The 16,542-nt window shown below is 42.2% G+C and overlaps 1 pseudogene; it reads left to right on the top strand.

The window, feature by feature from the left end:
- The window catches only part of LOC149121373 (transcription factor 7-like 1 pseudogene), a 65,290-nt pseudogene that overhangs the window by 11,048 nt on the left and 37,700 nt on the right, over positions 1-16,542 (top strand).

The raw sequence follows: 16,542 nt of genomic DNA, 5'->3' as shown, positions 1-16,542 counted from the left end.
GTAATGTGATAGCTAGTACTGAAACAGTATATTACACTTTGTGTTTCTGTGTGGGTGCAAACTGATGAAAGCTTTACTTAATATATACTAAATCGATCTCTGTATATAAAGAGAATTGAAAATGAATCTTGATGTGAATGTGTGGGGAGCAACTCGGACTATACTGTTACTGGAATTAAGACTTATTCTATGCAGCTGCTTTCCCACAATATGGTGCTGAGAAGGGAGAAACAGCTTCTACACAGCTGCCTCCAGTTCAACCAATAAACTGTAGGACCTGCTCCTGATTGGAGGAGAGCAGTGTACTCGGCGTGTGGGTAGCAGAGTTGGGATTGGTGGAAGAGGACTATAAAAGAGGAGAGAGACAACATGCACCAGGAACATCTAACGGGAACACCTGAGGAACACCTGTGCAGCCCCCGAGAGAGCCAGCTGGCGGTGTGCCGCCCCCCCCCCCAGAAGTGGGGAATGTGGCAGGGGGAACCGCCCTTCCACGGAGGTGGAAGGGACGGTAGCCAACCCAGGAAGAACCAGCAGCAAACCCGGGGAGGGCCGAGCAGACAAAAGAACAGCGCAGGGTCCTGTGTCGTTCCTCCACGAAGATGGGGAGCGACAAAATGGAATGGGAGAGGGAGCGGGAGATGGGAGGGGTGTGAGTGGGAGGGAAATTATGGGGGGGGAGGCCATTGTAATTCATTAACTGTACTTTGGAAATTTATATTTACTAAATAAAAAAATTTAAAAAGTATTATAATGTTTTTTTTCTTGATAATATAACTAAGACATTTTCACTATAGGAAATTTGAAAATATTAGAAGATGTAAATATTATAAAATTAATTGTTGGCAATTAATTTTCTAATATTTACATCTTCTAATATTTTTATTATTTTATTATTTTTATTATTTTATTATTTTTATTATTTTTATTATTTTAATTGCCAACAATTAATTTTATATCTGTAATAATAATTCTGTTAAGTACCATAGAATTTTATATCTTATACTTAATTATAGAAAATGGGCCCCCGCCCGCGCCGCCCCCGCGCGCCCAGGACTCCGCGCGGGCGTGCGGGGGGCAAGGCCAGGGCGCCCTCCGGGGGTCTCCGGGGGAGCCGCACATCTGCCCGCCCCGGCCCCGCCCCTGGACTGCTGCGTGGCGGGGGAAGGCCTGGCTGCGCCCAGAAACTGCCAGGCCCCGGGCGGGTCACGGCCCGACCCAGGTGAGTCCCGCTGCCCGCGTGGCTGCGGGGGCTTTGCTCCCCAGGTCTCCGGGGCCAGGCTGGGGGAGGGGCCCCAGAGCCTGGCCGCGCCCGGATGGGACCCAGAACTCTGGTGTAGACGCTCGGGGTTGCTCAGGAGGAAACAGAGGCGGGCTAGGACGGGGGGCGGGACTCGGCGCCCCGCAAGGTCAGCCCCTGACCCGCCCGTGGGTACCTTGGGGTGCCTGATTCTGTCCTGGTTGCTCCTCTTCCAGTCCAGCTCTCTGCTGTGGCCTGGGAAGGCAGTGGAGGTTGGCCCAAGTGCTTGAGCCCTGCACCCGCATGGGAGACCGGGAGGAAGCACCTGGCTCCTGGCTTCAGATTGGTGCAGCGTACCGGCCATAGCAGCCATTAGGGGATGAACCAACAGAAGGAAGACCTTTCTCTCTCTTTCTCTGTCTAACTCTGCCTGTCAAAAAAGTAGAACAAATATAATTTTGAATATTTTCATGATTAAAAATTCTAAATGTTTGATATAAATACCTTTCTCCTGATTTGAATGTTGTAGAAGGTGTGCATATATTGAAACACCATATGACACTCCACAAATACTTGCAATTTTTAGAAGTATATTTTTATTTTCATCTACTTGAAAGAGAGAGAAAGAGAAAGAGGGAAAAAGAGAAAGGTCTTACATCTGCTGGTTCATTTCCCAAATGCCTGGCATATCCAGGGTTCTGACAAGCTGAAGCCAGCAGGTGGGATCTCACTGAGATCCTGAGTCATCATCTGCTGTCCCGCGGATGCGTTAGCAGCAAGCTAGATCTGTGGAGCAAAACCAGGACTCAAACTGACACTCTGATATGGCGAACTGACATTTTTTATGTACCAATTAAAAGAGTAGAGGCTTTGTCCTACCAGCGATAACCATATTGCTTTGTATTTTATTGCCTGGGTTGCAGGCTAATCGCTGAAATAATCCCATAATTTAGGGGTGAAAAATCATTGAGAAAAAGGACTATTGTTGAATGGGAAGAATAATGTATGAAGTAAGAACTAGACCTGGCAGAGACACTGGAGTAGAAAAATGCCAAAGTAGGGTTATTCTCCATGGGCAGAGTTATGGGCTGAATGGTGTTCTCCCCAATATGTATGTAAAACTCTAAGCCCCTGTATCTCATAATGTAAGTCACATTGGAGATAGGTTCTTTGAAAAGATGATTAATGTAAAATGGTCATTTTATTTTGTTTTGACTGGTATCCTTACAAGACACAGAGACTGATGAAAAACCTGTGAATGAGACAGAGGGAGAAAACAGCCAGCCACGAAACAAGAATGAAGACTCTTAAGAAATCAACCCTACTGACACCTTGATCTTGCACTTGTATTCTCCAAAATTGTGAGAAAATCAATTTCTGTTGTTGAAATTACCCAGGCTGTGGTACTTCACTGGGGCAGTTTTAACAAACTAACATAGCCGAGCATCTTCAGAGCAGGAGACAGCATGCACAACCATGACAAAATTAATTTTCCTTTAGTTTCTGTGAAATGAGAAGTAGGTAGCCATGGCTCAGAGGAGCTCTCTGCTAAAAGAAGTCGTTCACCAGGATATGGCTTCCCAGTCTCTGCTCCAAGGTACTGACACTGAAAAGATGGATTGACATTGAAGGACTTTTCTGAAATGAATTGTTAGGATGAATTTTAGACCTGCATTATAGTCACTTTTTCCAGGTAATGTTTTTCCTTTTTTATACTTTGTCGAACTTTAAACTCCCCATTAATACATGAAGTTTTCCATAGAGTAGATTTAAAAAATGGCTTTTTTGGAGATTTCTCTGATTAGCAGTATGACCTTTGTTTGATTTATATTTCCTTAAATATGTTTTATTTATTTTTCCTTGTTAATATAATCATTATCATTTTCCAGCAATTTCCCTCATAAATGCTTGTCATTCCACTATTGCTTCTATAAAATAATTCATTATTACTAATGCTGATCACAGTACATTTTACTTCATAACCCCTTGATTCCCTTTTTATTTCGTGTGTAGGTGTGTGTGTGTTTGAGCTTCTAACTATCAACTGTGTGTATATTTTGTATCCTATTTATTTTTTAAAGATTTACTTATTTAATTTGAAAGTCAGAGTTATAGAGATAGAGAAGGAGAGAGAGAGAGAAACAGAGAGAGAGAGAGAGAGAGACCTTCCATCCATTGGTTCACTTCCCAAATGGCTTCAGCATCTAGAGCTGAGTCAGTATGAAGCCAGGTGCCAGGAGCTTCTGGTTCTCTCACATGGGTGCAGAGGCCTAAGAACTTGGGCCATCCTCTACTGCTATCCCAGGCCCATTAGCAGGTAGCTGGATCAGAAGCAGAGCATCCTGGTCTTGATCCATCACATATATAGGATGCCAGTGTCACAGACAGTGTCTTTATACACCATGCCACAGCCTCTGGTGTCTGATTTAAAGCCATTCTAATCACTATGAACTTGAGGTCACCTTGCTTGCGTTTTTTTCTTTAAGAAGTTTTCAACTGACACAAAATTCTGTAAGTTGTTCTGGCAATTTTCATGTACACAGTTTTTCAGAGACTTCTCAGGCAAATTTGATCATTCTCCTTTTCCAGGTATCATATTTATTGGCAAATCTGAATTTTTCCAGAGCTATGTTTTTAACCTTTGATTTTTGAAAATGTCCTTAGATTAATTCCAGTTACTGGCATTTTCCTTTATAATTAGTGGTATTTGGACTTTGATTTATATTTTATGAAAAAATTTAGTTTATATTCTTTTTAAAGGTAATTTAATGATAAAATTTTCACTTATATCTATTGGTCACTCTATATTGCTCCTACAAAATTACTCATATTTCACAGTGATTAGCCTATATTTATTTTATAACAATGACAATTTAATTTCCATTTCCTTTTTAAATTGGAGTTAATAGCTACCAAAATCCTAGTGTAAGTCAATCCTAGCACTGGAAGCCCATGGTTATCTTGGTTGGCTTTTTGTTATGAGGTCACCAACTCAATCAGAATACTGTACTTTTTATGGGCAACCATCATTTAAACATATTTTAGACATATCATAGACCCATTTGATAACTTTTCATCTGTAGGTAATAATATTTTTACCATTTCTGGATTTTATGGAATCCTAAATTTATCTTTGATATTTTTAAAGACTTATTTATTTGAGAGGCAGAGTTACAGACAAAGAGAGGGAGAGACAAAGGTCTTCCATCCATCCGCTGGTTTACTCTCCAGATGGCCACAAAATGATGGCCAGAGCTGAGCCAAACCGAAGCCAGGAACCAGGAGTAACTTCCTGGTCTCCCACATGGATCAGAAGAGGAGCAGCCAGGACATGAACCAGTACCCAAATGGGATGCCAGCACTGCAGGTGGAGGCTTAACCTACTATGCCAAAACACTGGCCCCTATCTTTGATTTTTAAAAGTTCTAATGAAATAATTCCAGATAAAGATACCTTTCCCTTAAGATAATTGTGGTACATTTTAAGATCTTTGATTTAATTTCCCTGGAACATTTTTGCATATTTTCCTTTCTTCTGTGGACTTGTATTTTCTTTTTATAGCAACTTTCCTTATGGGGGGGATTCAGGAAGAAATTTTATCTCACATTAAAATATGGTCCATAGTAATCCAATTTTGAAAAATGCATTCTGTATGGGTTTCTTTTGCATATTTAGATATGTAATAGTATGAGCAGTGGCTGGATAATATAATTTTCATTCATATATCAAGTATAGTTCAATGGTGAAAATACAAGTTTTACATTTATACATGCTTATATGCATTATTGTTGAGGTTATATGAAACACATTTATAATTCTACAACAGAGGAATAAAATTTAAAGGTGTAGTAAAATAAGAAATGTATTTTGAATGTCCATTAGAAACAGAACTGAGGAAATCATCAAGGGGCCACAGTCACCAACATAATTGGTTACTTTGCTAGATGGCCACTCAGCTCGAGGCCTGGGAGACACATAATTGAATTCAGGCTGATGAGCATGGAAATGGAGCAATAACTTCCTGGAGAAGATTGAGATACAGGAACACAGTAACTGAGGGTGCCCCTGAAGATCACCATAAAGCCAGTATGAAAAATCTCCCCCTGCCCATGTGATGTATCTGTATTTTTAAAGAGCTATTTTCTGAGGTGGCATAGATCATTGATCACAGTGTTTTCTATTCCAAATATCTCCCAGATGTGTTCTGTGTCAAATTTTGGAAGACTGGTTGGCCATTTGCCAATCAGCACCTATCATTTCAATAATTTCTTTTATACTTTCTTTGGATAGGCATCACGGAAGTCACTTGCCAGCCCCAAGTGATGCATGGTAAAGGGGGTATACTGGGGACAGCTCCTTGTTATAATGGGCAGCTCCTGTTGTGGGCTGGCCTATACCTCTTCTCTTTTATATTAAAATAACTCAGTTTTCTGGCAGAAAACCTACTTCAGATGGTTTGGGTGGAGAACAATCAGTTCTCCCCTCCATCCTTACCTTACACAAAATTGGTCATGTGACACAAGGTGAACTATTTGGAGAATGCCATCCTGGTAACAGTTATTGAAACAAGGATGGCTTTGTGGCCCAAACTGGACCAATCAGTCCTCCTCAGGACCTCTCCCTGAGTGTTTCAAGGGAAGACTAGTTCATTCCTATCATTTTACCAAGGAAGGGGAGATATGGGTTGATGGCTACTGGCAGCCATTTTTCTAAGATCATGGAGAAAACATCCTAAAAACTGTAGACAAGCCAGGACAGGCAGAGTTCAGATATGGAAAAAGAACTAATTCATTACCTAATTTTAGTCTCCAGTCATGCTTGGTTCCAATAATAAACCAGCTTCTTGGAGCAGGAATTTGGCAGGGTTAGGATGCTACTGGTGGCATTTCATATGGGGGTGGCTGGGTTTTAGTACTGGTTCTGCCTCTGATTCCAGCTTCCTCTACTGTGCACCCTAAGAAAAACCAGGTGCTGTATCACTCAGCAACTTTCCTTATTATTGTTCCTACCACTGTTATTGCTCCTGTCAACTTATTCATTTTATCTAAAGAAATTAAAAATGTATTTTATTGAATAGTATTTCTAATTTTCTTTCTTTTTTTGCCTTTGCTACGGCCAGCACACTGCACTGATCTGAAGCCAGGATCCAGGTGCTTCTTCCTGGTCTCCCATGTGGGTGCAGGGCCCAAGAACTTGGGCCATCCTCCACTGCCTTCCTGGGCCACAGCAGAGAGCTGGACTGGAAGAGGAGCAACCGGGACAGAATGCAGCACCCCAACTCGGACTAGAACCTGGGGTGTCGGTGCCGCAGGCAGAGGATTAGCCTAGTGAGCCATGGTGCCAGCCTAAGATTGTCGAACTTTTGTAAATTGTCCCTGGAAATATTTATGTATATAGTTTCACAGAGCCATCATAGAAAGGGGTGATTATTTCTCCTTCCATGTCAGATTTTTTGCATAACCTGGACTGTTTTAAAGATTTATATATTTGAATAATGGAGCAAGGGCGGGGGAGAGGGAGGGGGAAATTTTTCCATCCACTGGTTTATTCCCCTAAATGCATGTGACAGCCATATTTGAGCCAGGTGGAAACCAGGAGCTGGCAGTGCCACCCAGGTCTCCCACATATGTGATAGAGGCCCATGTACTTGTGCCATCTTCTGCTGCTTTCAGGCACATTAATAGAAAGCTGGGGGCTGGCGCCGCAGCTCACTAGGCTAATCCTCCGCCTTGTGGCACTGGCACATCGGGTTCTAGTCCCGGTCGGGGTGCCAGATTCTGTCCCGGTTGCCCCTCTTCCAGGCCAGCTCTCTGCTGTGGCCCGGGAGTGCAGTGGAGGATGGCCCAAGTGCTTGGGCCCTGCACCCCATGGGAGACCAGGATAAGCACCTGGCTCCTGCCATTGGATCAGCGTGGTGCACCGGCCATAGTGCGCCAGCCGTGGTGGCCATTGGAGGGTGAACCAATGGCAAAAAGGAAGACCTTTCTCTCTGTCTCTCTCTCTCTCTATCTACTCTGCCTGTCAAAAAAAAAAAAAATAGAAAGCTGGATCATCTGCAGGAAAGCTGGGACTCTAACCAGGACTCCAATATGAAATTCTGGCATCACAAACTAAAACTTAATGTGCTGCACCACAATGCCTGTCCTGCATTATCTGCATTTTAATGGGACCTTAAATTTTTTTTATTTATTTATTTGAAAGTCAGAGTTACAGAGAGAGAGAGAGAGAGAGAGAGAGAGGTGTCTTCCATCTTCTGGTTTACTCCCCAATTGGCTGAATTGGCAGGAGCTGCACTGATCCAAAGCCAGGAGCAGGAGCTTCTTCCGGGTCTCCCATGCAGGTGCAGGGGCCCAAGGACTTGGGCCATCCTCCACTGCTTTCCCAGGCTATAGCAGAGAGCTGGATCAGAAATGGAGCAGCTGGGACTCACTGGAGGTGGCGGCTTTACCAGCTACGCCACAGAGCTGGCCCCAAATTCGTTTTTTAATATGAAAATTCTCAATGTAGTACTTCTATCTACTGGCACTATTTCTTTTTTTTTTTTTTTTTTTTGACAGGCAGAGAGGACAGTGAGAGAGAGAGACAGAGAGAAAGGTCTTCCTTTGCTGTTGGTTCACCTTCCAATGGCCGCCACGGCCGGCGCGCTGTGGCCGGCGCACCGCGCTGATCCGATGGCAGGAGCCAGGAGCCAGGTGCTTTTCCTGGTCTCCCATGGGGTGCAGGGCCCAAGCACCTGGGCCATCCTCCACTGCACTCCCTGGCCACAGCAGAGGGCTGGCCTGGAAGAGGGGCAACCAGGACAGAATCCGGCGCCCCGACCGGGACTAGAATCTGGTGTGCCGGCGCCGCTAGGCGGAGGATTAGCCTAGTGAGCCGCGGCGCCGGCTTACTGGCACTATTTCTTACAGTATTTTGGTAAGTGATATGATCTTTTAAACTATTTTCTGGAAAATTTCTCAATATGTTCTTAATGGTTCAGTAGTTTTCATTATCTCTTATCACTATAGTATTAACCCTGGCAAATTACCCATTTCTTCTTGTACTAATTGCAATAAATTTTATTTCATTACATGCATTTCTTTACTTTTGGGGTTTTTTCCCTTCAGAATTATAACTATCACCTGTACATACATCTAATACTCTAGTGTAAATTAGTCCTAGCATTGAAATCCTGTGAACATTATGGTTGGCTTAGTCATTTTGAGGTTCCCAGTTATCTCAAAACTGTGTAAGTTGTCCTGACCATTTTCATGTGCTATTTTTCAGAGTCCTCTTATGGCTGCTAGCTAATTCTTTCTAGGTAATATTTCTTTTCTGGATTTCTATTGGACTCTAAAATTTCCTGTGATTTTTGAAATGCTTAATGGAGTAGTTTAAGATACTGTCATCTTTCACTTATGATTATTCCTATAAAATGTAATTATAATTTTCTTTTCCTTTGAAAATTCTATTTTTATTTTCCATTTTAAAGAATTTTAATAATCATTTTTTAGAAGGTGCTTTTATACCTGCTTGTCAGTATATTATTACTCCTACCAGATTAGGCATCTTGTCTCACAGCAATGAAATATATTCTATTTCATAAAATGTGTATCCTTTCACTTATTGGTTATGTATTTCATGATATAAAATCACCTGTGTATTTCTTTACTATCCTAGTCTGAGCCAATACAGGTGAACCTCTGACCATCTCATTTATAATTTATTTTTGGTAGCATAATTGTCTCCCTCAAAATTCTATAACTTGTACTGGAAACAATCCTGCATATATATTTTCAGAAAAATCTGGGGTCTGTCTTATAATTCACCCCTTTCAAAATGTATGTTTTGTGTATTCTCAAACGCTGTGAGAATTTACCTTTGGTTCCAAAGTTTCAGTAGAGGAGTTCTAGATTCTGGCACATTCTCTCAATCATTATTCAGGTGAGTGGTGTGCTAATTCCTTGATTTATGCTTCCTGACAAAAATTTATTTTCTTTTCCCTTTTTAGTTTTATATTATTTTCAAATTTTTATTATTTATTTTAAACTTGCAAACAAACACTGTGAGACACTATTACAAGTTTCCATGTACCACTGAGCCCATCTCTCTTATTAATTTCTCATATTATTATATTTGTCACAATTAATGAATCAAACAACTATTCCTGAAGTTTATAATCCAAATTCACATTATCTGAGGCCAGTGCTGTGGCACAGAGGGTTAAAGCCCTGGCCTGAAGCACCAGTATCCCATATGGGCACTGGTTCGAGTCCCAGCTGCTCCACTTCCCATCCAGCTCTCTGCTATGGCCTGGGAAAGCAGCAGAAGATGGCCCAAGTCCTTGGGCCCCTGCATCTGTGTTGGAGACCTAGAGGAAGCTCCTGGCTCCTGACTTGGGATCAGCGCAGCTTCAGCCATTATGGCCATCTGGGGAGTGAACCAGCAGATGGAAGACCTCTCTTTCTGTCTCTACCTCTCGTTGTAACTCTTTCAAAATAAATAAAATAAATCTTTTTTAAAAATTCACATTATTCCTTTCACCGAGTTCATACTCTAGTAATTAACATTCTGTGTTCAGACTGAATTATTTTAATTTTAGCTTATTTCAATCAACATGATGTGCTCCATTTGCAGCACCCATTTTGCTACAAATGACAGTATTTCATTCTTTTTTATAGTTGAGTAATATTTCATCATGTATATATACTACATTTTATTTATCCATTCATTTTATGAGGTACACATTTTGACTACTGTGATCAGTTCTGCTATAAACATGGTGGAGCAGGTATCTCTTTGATACAATGAGTTCAGATATTGAGTTTTTACCCAGTAGTAGGATTGTTGTGTCATACAGAAATTCTATTTCCAGATTTCTAAGATGTCTCAATACTGTTTTTTTTTTTTTTTAAGGTCTTGCAACTGCGATTTTATTTTGTGAAAATAATCAATTGGGAGCTTAAATTGCTCCAAAAAACATAAAATCAAAACAAAATAGACATAGAAGAAGCATGTGAGGGGAGGGGGACAGGGAGGAGGGTCCTTAGAGCTTTGGCAGATTGTGCTACCACTGACCCAGGAGGCAGGAACCAGGCCCTGCTGCCAGGGCCTGTCTGCTGTGCTGGGACCATGAGGGGCAGATCCCAACAGGTCAGGGGCAAGGGGGAGGACACAGAACTCTTCACAGAGGAAGTGGCAGGCACCTTGAGTCCCTTTAATTGTGGTGGGGGGACCAGTTCAGAGGACCTCCTTCCCCACCCACAGCTGGGGGCTGGTGGGTTGGGGCCCACCGAGGGAGCAGGGATGCTGGTGGAAACCAATCAGCCCGAGATGTCTTCTCACAAGGTGATGGCCTCACACTGGGAAGGGGACAGGGAGGACACAGGGGAAGGCCCCCCGTACTGTGCCCATGGTAAGAGCTTGGGCCAGGAAACAGGAGAGGTCCAGGAATGGATCCAGAAGAAGAGGTACCAGGCTAGAAATCACAGCAACGGCAAACATGCAGATGAAGTAGAGGGAGCCAAGACAGGTGGGGTGGATGAGAAAAGAGAGGGCAGCAGGGAAGAGAAAGAGGTAGAGAGGTGTCTTCTGCCCAGGTCCATCCACCACAGCATGCACGGGAAGAATAACACACTACTTTTCTGTTCTCGTAAAGATTTTTTTGTTGTCGTGTTGTTTTGTTTCTTAAAAAGGCCTTAAGATCAGCTACTGGTTACATCTACAAAATGCAAAGTGGTTTTGTTATCAGTCACTTTATGCAACAGTCCAGAGTGGTCAAATATTGACCAATAAAGTTTTCCTTTTTTTTTTGTTTTTTTTTTTTTTTCTTCTGAATCATTACTACTCGATGAGTCAAATGGCAGCCTGCATAGGTCGGGGAGCAGCTTAGTGGGCAGACTTGGTGACCAAGGAAAAAGGCTGGGCCTGGAGCACGGGGAGCATGTGATGGGCATGCAGCATGGCTGGGAAAGAGGGGAGAGAGGTCAGGAGAGCTGTGGGCACGGACCCCAGCGGGAGGGCTGGGATGGGAGGGGAGGCTGGCTGCCCATCTGGCTGGAGGATGTGGCCCTAGCCTTGGCTGCCAGGACAGCAGCCGAGTGCAGAGCCAGCTGGGCCCAGGTCTCTGGCTTGGTGGTGAGGGAGAGGGGCTGGTCTTGCTTGGAGTGGGTGGCAGCAGGGGCAGCTGGTGAGGCCAAGGCTGTGGAGAGGGTTGCAGGGGAGTCCAACATGCTGCCGTGGGAGGAGGCAGGGCTGTCACATGGCCTCTCGGGGGGCAGGTACTGGACATGTGGCTTCTTTGTCTTGGAGGCCAGGGCACCCTCTGCCTCTTGGATGTGCTGCTGTGACTGTGTCTGTGTCTGTGACAGTGGCTTCTCTCACTTCCTCTTCTTTTTCTTACCGTAGTTGTCCCAGCCGACCAGGTCGGGCAGAACTGGGAGTGAAGTGCCGCTCCTTCTGGGCCAGCTCCTAGTACCTGGCCTGTTCTTCCCGCGACAGGTTGTGCCACTTCCTCCCCAGCATCTGGTTGATGGCAGCACTCTCCTTCAGGGTGCACTAGGCCACCACCTTAGCCCTCATCTCCTTCAATAAAAGGTTTGTCCAATTTCATGGCTTCATAGGGTTTTTTCTCTTTCTAAAGTCCCTGGATAGAAAGTGACCTGGCTTATGATATATAAAGTTGTCCTACATTCACATGTTTCCTCACGTGTGTGTTCTTTAATGTGTGTGTAAGATTGACTTCTAGCAAAAGGAATTTTCAATCATTCTATTGTTTTCCTTTTTGTGAATTCTTCTGTGGTATAATTTATAGTAAAAGGTCTTTCTCATGTTTATTGCATTATTAAGTTTTCTCTCATGTGTGAATTCTTTTATGGATTTTGAGATTTGAATTCTGTGAAAATGTTTTTTTTTTTTAATTCATCACAGTGATAAGGTTTCTCCCCTGAGTGAACTCTCTGATGTGTAATGAGTTGTGAGTTCTGACTAAAGGGTTTTCCACATGTACCACATTCATAAGATTTCTCCCCTTTGTGAATCAACTGGTGTTTAGTGAGGTGTGATTTTTGGCCAAAGGTTTTTCCACATTCATTACATTCATAAGGCTTATTCCCTGTGTGAATTATCCAATGTCTAATGAGGCTTGACTTCCAGTGAAAGACTTTTCCACATGTTTCACATTTATAAGATTTCTCATTCGTGTGAATATTCTGATGTGCAATGAGGTGTGCCTTTTGACAAAAATCTTCTCCACATGGATTACATTCATAAAGTTTCTTCCCTGTGTGGATTCTCTGATGGATAACGAGATTTGACTTCTGGGAAAAGGCTTTTCCACATGCATTGCAGTCATAATGTTTCTCTCCTGTGTGAATTCTTTGATTTCTAATATCTGACTTCAGGTAAACGGTTTCTCTGCATTCACTGCACCCATAGGAATTTCCTCTGCAAGTTCTGTGGTGGGTAGTGAGGCAGGGTTTACAGCTGGGAGATTTCCCATGGGGGTTGCAAACATAGGGTACTTTTCCAGTATATGTTCTCTGATTTGTTGGAAGATCTAATTTGTAAAGTTTCCTCATATTCAAAAGAGTCACAAAGTTTCTTTCCTGTGTGCATTTTCCAAGGTTTATTGGAGTAGGATTTTTCCTGGAAAGTTTTCTTTATGTTTTCAGTTGTATTTTCTACAATGACAGTTGACTTATCGCAGGTGTATCCCATATGAAGCTGTTCACATGTAAAGAATATTCTTTTCTTGCTGAAGCCTTTGCCTTTTCCACAGTGTTCAAACACCTGCTGGAAAGTCTGAATCTCGGGAGGCTAACTAACAGCCTCCCAGCATTCAATGGAGTTCCCAGACACATTAAGGTCATCAAGTTTCTCTCCTTCTTGCATCTCACCAGTACTCCTAGGGAAAAGCACATTCTAAAATAAATGATATGCCTCAGCTTTCTTTTCTTAACAATTCCCCTTTTGTATAATCAGGTTTCAAAAATGGCCTGAGCTTAAATTCAGTGTTGTTTTTAATTCAACTCTCTTGTGAGTTGATAAGTTGTTGTTTGTGATTACAACTTGCCTCAAATTTATTTGTTGACTTTTCTGGTTGGTTCCAAACTGGTCATCCCTTCTGTGGGCAACTGAAATGAGAAAAAGATAATCATATCCATGAAAACATCTAAGTACCTCTTTTAGAATGTTCATGTAAAGGCAATGAAGTTTCTTGCCATCCTAGTGGTATAGCATTTTAACATGCCAGTATAACATATTCATTTATATTATGTGTTTTACTCCATAATACACCAGTGTAATAAAACAAGCTTTCCCAATAATCATACATTACCTTAAATGCTTTTAAGTGGAGGAGAGAGGATGGATGATGTCATGCAGTGAGTCAAACCATTTCTTCAGGTGCTTGCATCCCATAATAATGCCAGGATGAGTCCTGGATGCTGTGTTTAAAGTACAAATTCCTGCTAATGCATCCTGGGAGGCAACAGATGATGATTGAAGTGCTTTAGATCCTGCCACACATTTGAAAGACCCAGATGGAGTTTTTCAAATGTGTTTGATTTCCTGATGGCCTACTTCTAACTACTGAAGGCATTTGAGCAATGCACCAATGAATAGAAGATGTTTCCCCATTCTATTTGTCCCTCAGTCACTAACACGCTGCCTTTCATGTAGAAGTAAATAAGCATTTTTATAACTAAATAAGCATTTTAAAAAGATTTATTTATTTATTTGAAAGGTAGAGTTAGAAAGACAGAGAGATCTTCCATCCACTGGTTCACTCCACCAAATGGCCACTACAGCTGGCACTGGGCCAGATGAATGAGCAGCTGGGAGCTTCTTCCAGGTCTCCCATGTAGGTGCAGGGGACCAAGGACTTGGGCCATCCTCTACTGCTAATAGGCTCACAGCATTCAACAGAGTTCCCACATTAGCACATTAGCATCAAGTTTCTCTCCTGCTTGCATCTCACAAGGACCACAACTCCAGGCATGTTAGTACATAGCTGTATTGGAAGTGGAACAGCTGGAACTCGAACTAGTTGCCCATATGGAATGTCAGCACCACAGGTGGAGGCTTTACTCGCTAGGCCACAGTGCCAGCCCTTAAATAAACATTTTTAAAAGTGGAGAAACACTTGCTAAAAATACTTATCCACTGTCTTGCTAGAGTGCTTTAGCAACTTTCTGTTTTCCCCACCCTTTTATTCATTGTTTCTTAAAAGAATGATGTGTTGGGGCTGGCGCTGTGGCACAGTGGGTTAATGTCTTGGCCTGAAGCACCGGCATCCTATATAGGTGCTGGTTCAAGTCCCGGCTGCTCCACCTCCTATCCAGCTCTCTGCTATGGCCTGGGAAAGAAGTAGAAGATGGCTCAAGTCCTTGGGCCCCTGCACCTGCGTGGGAGACCCAGAAGAAGCTCCTGGCTCCTGGCTTCAGATCAGCACAGCTCTGGCCATTGTAGCCAATTGGGGAGTGAACTATAAGATCAAAGACCTCTCTCTCTCTCTGCCTCTCTTCTCTGTGTAAGTCTGACTTTCAAATAAATAAGTAAATCTTAAAAAAAAAAAAAAAAACAGATCCTGTACCTGTGGTTGTTGAATGTTCAGTTGATTACCTCTGGGGTTTTCTTAAGCAAAAATCACCTTTAAATTTTTTATCAAAATTAATTTATTTTAAAGGTAGAGTTATAGAGAGTGAGAGAGAGACAAAGAGAAAGATCTTTCTTCTACTGCTTCACTCTCCAAATGGCTGCACTGCCCATGGCTGGGCCAGGCTAACACCAGGAGCCTAGAACTCCAACTGGGTCTAAGACATATATGCAAGGACACATTTGCTGCTTCCCTGGTCATATTAGCTTGGAGCTGGATTGGAATTGGGGCAAACAGGACTCAAATGGTTCCCATATGAAAAGCTGTCATTGCAGACAGCACCTTAACTCACTGTGTCACAATCCCAGACCCCTCCCAATCTTTTATATGCACTGTATTTTGATAGCTTTCTCCATATTCCTAAGAAAATCTAGTATCTTTACATTTTCAGTTCCACAAAAGGCTCAGAAAAGTCCCAATACACCATCTTGTTCTGCTTCCCATACTAGTTTAAGGCTCAATGTTCACAGAAAACAAAGTCCCCTACACATTTTTTAATCTCTTTATAATGTAACAATTATAAAAGAAGGAGAAGTAGCAGGTTAAGCTGCTTCCTGCAATACTGGCATCCCATACTTGAATGCTATTTTGAGTCCCAGCTGCTCCACTTCTGATCTACTTCCCTGCTAATGTATGAGCTAAAGCAGCAGAGGATGACCAAATACTTGGGACATGCCATCCCTATGGGAAATCCAGATGGACTTCAGGGCTCCTGGCTTCAGCCTGTCACAGTTCTGGCCATAGTAGTCACTTAAGGACTGACCCAACAGATGGAAGATGTCTATCTTCTAAAAAAATAAAATACATCTATTCTTAATAAAGGAAAAGAAGGAATAGAAGGAATTATCTAAGTACAAACTCCTATCCCAAGCAAATGTGAGCCATTGAATATGAATTCATGGATTCACTTGACTTTTTTAATCAGAATTTTTAAATTTTCTTGGTGAATGTATTACTATCCATGTCTATATTCCTATTACAGATCCTCTTATCATTTCTGATGTCACAATACACAGAATTGCCCCGGATATCTAATTTTATTTATGTATGTATTTATTTATTTCCTTAATAATTTATTCATTTAACTCCAAGGAATGATACACAAAAAACAGAACCTCTTCACTTATTCACTTTTCAAATGCTTGCAAAGGCCTATAATTTATTTGAGAGTCAAAGACAGAGAAAGGGAGAGAAAAGACAGAGACTATGAGAGAACTCTCATTCACTGGTTCAGTCCTCAAATTTGTACAACAGCAAGGCCTGTTCCAGGCCAAAAACAGAAGTAGGAACTCAATCTCTCCAACTAGTAAGAAATCAGTGCCTGTGTGTGGCCCGATTAATAAGTATTGAAGCAATTAATAAATACATGTATAAATGTCTAGAGAAAAACAGGCTGTAAAATCAGAGAGAAGGACTAGTTAGAATATAGGGGATGTATCTAACAAAAAAAAATAGTCTTATTACAACCAGAAATTGAACAGTTGGTAATTCTAACAAAAGATTCACCAAGAGCAAAACAACAGGTAGGTGAATGTACATATGGAAGCCTTCCTTGCAGACTGCAGAATGCCTGCACTTGATAAATTAGTGAGAAGTGCTCTACACAGTCAACATCTGTTGAGCTCTTTCTGTCCCAGCCTCCCTGCCCAATGTGCACTGACTGACC

The sequence above is a fragment of the Oryctolagus cuniculus genome, chromosome 17 (assembly GCF_051225735.1).
Source record: "Oryctolagus cuniculus isolate XC-2025 breed Fujian yellow rabbit chromosome 17, ASM5122573v1, whole genome shotgun sequence".
Classification (NCBI taxonomy): Eukaryota; Metazoa; Chordata; class Mammalia; order Lagomorpha; family Leporidae; genus Oryctolagus; species Oryctolagus cuniculus.
This window is presented reverse-complemented; position numbering and strand designations above follow the sequence as displayed.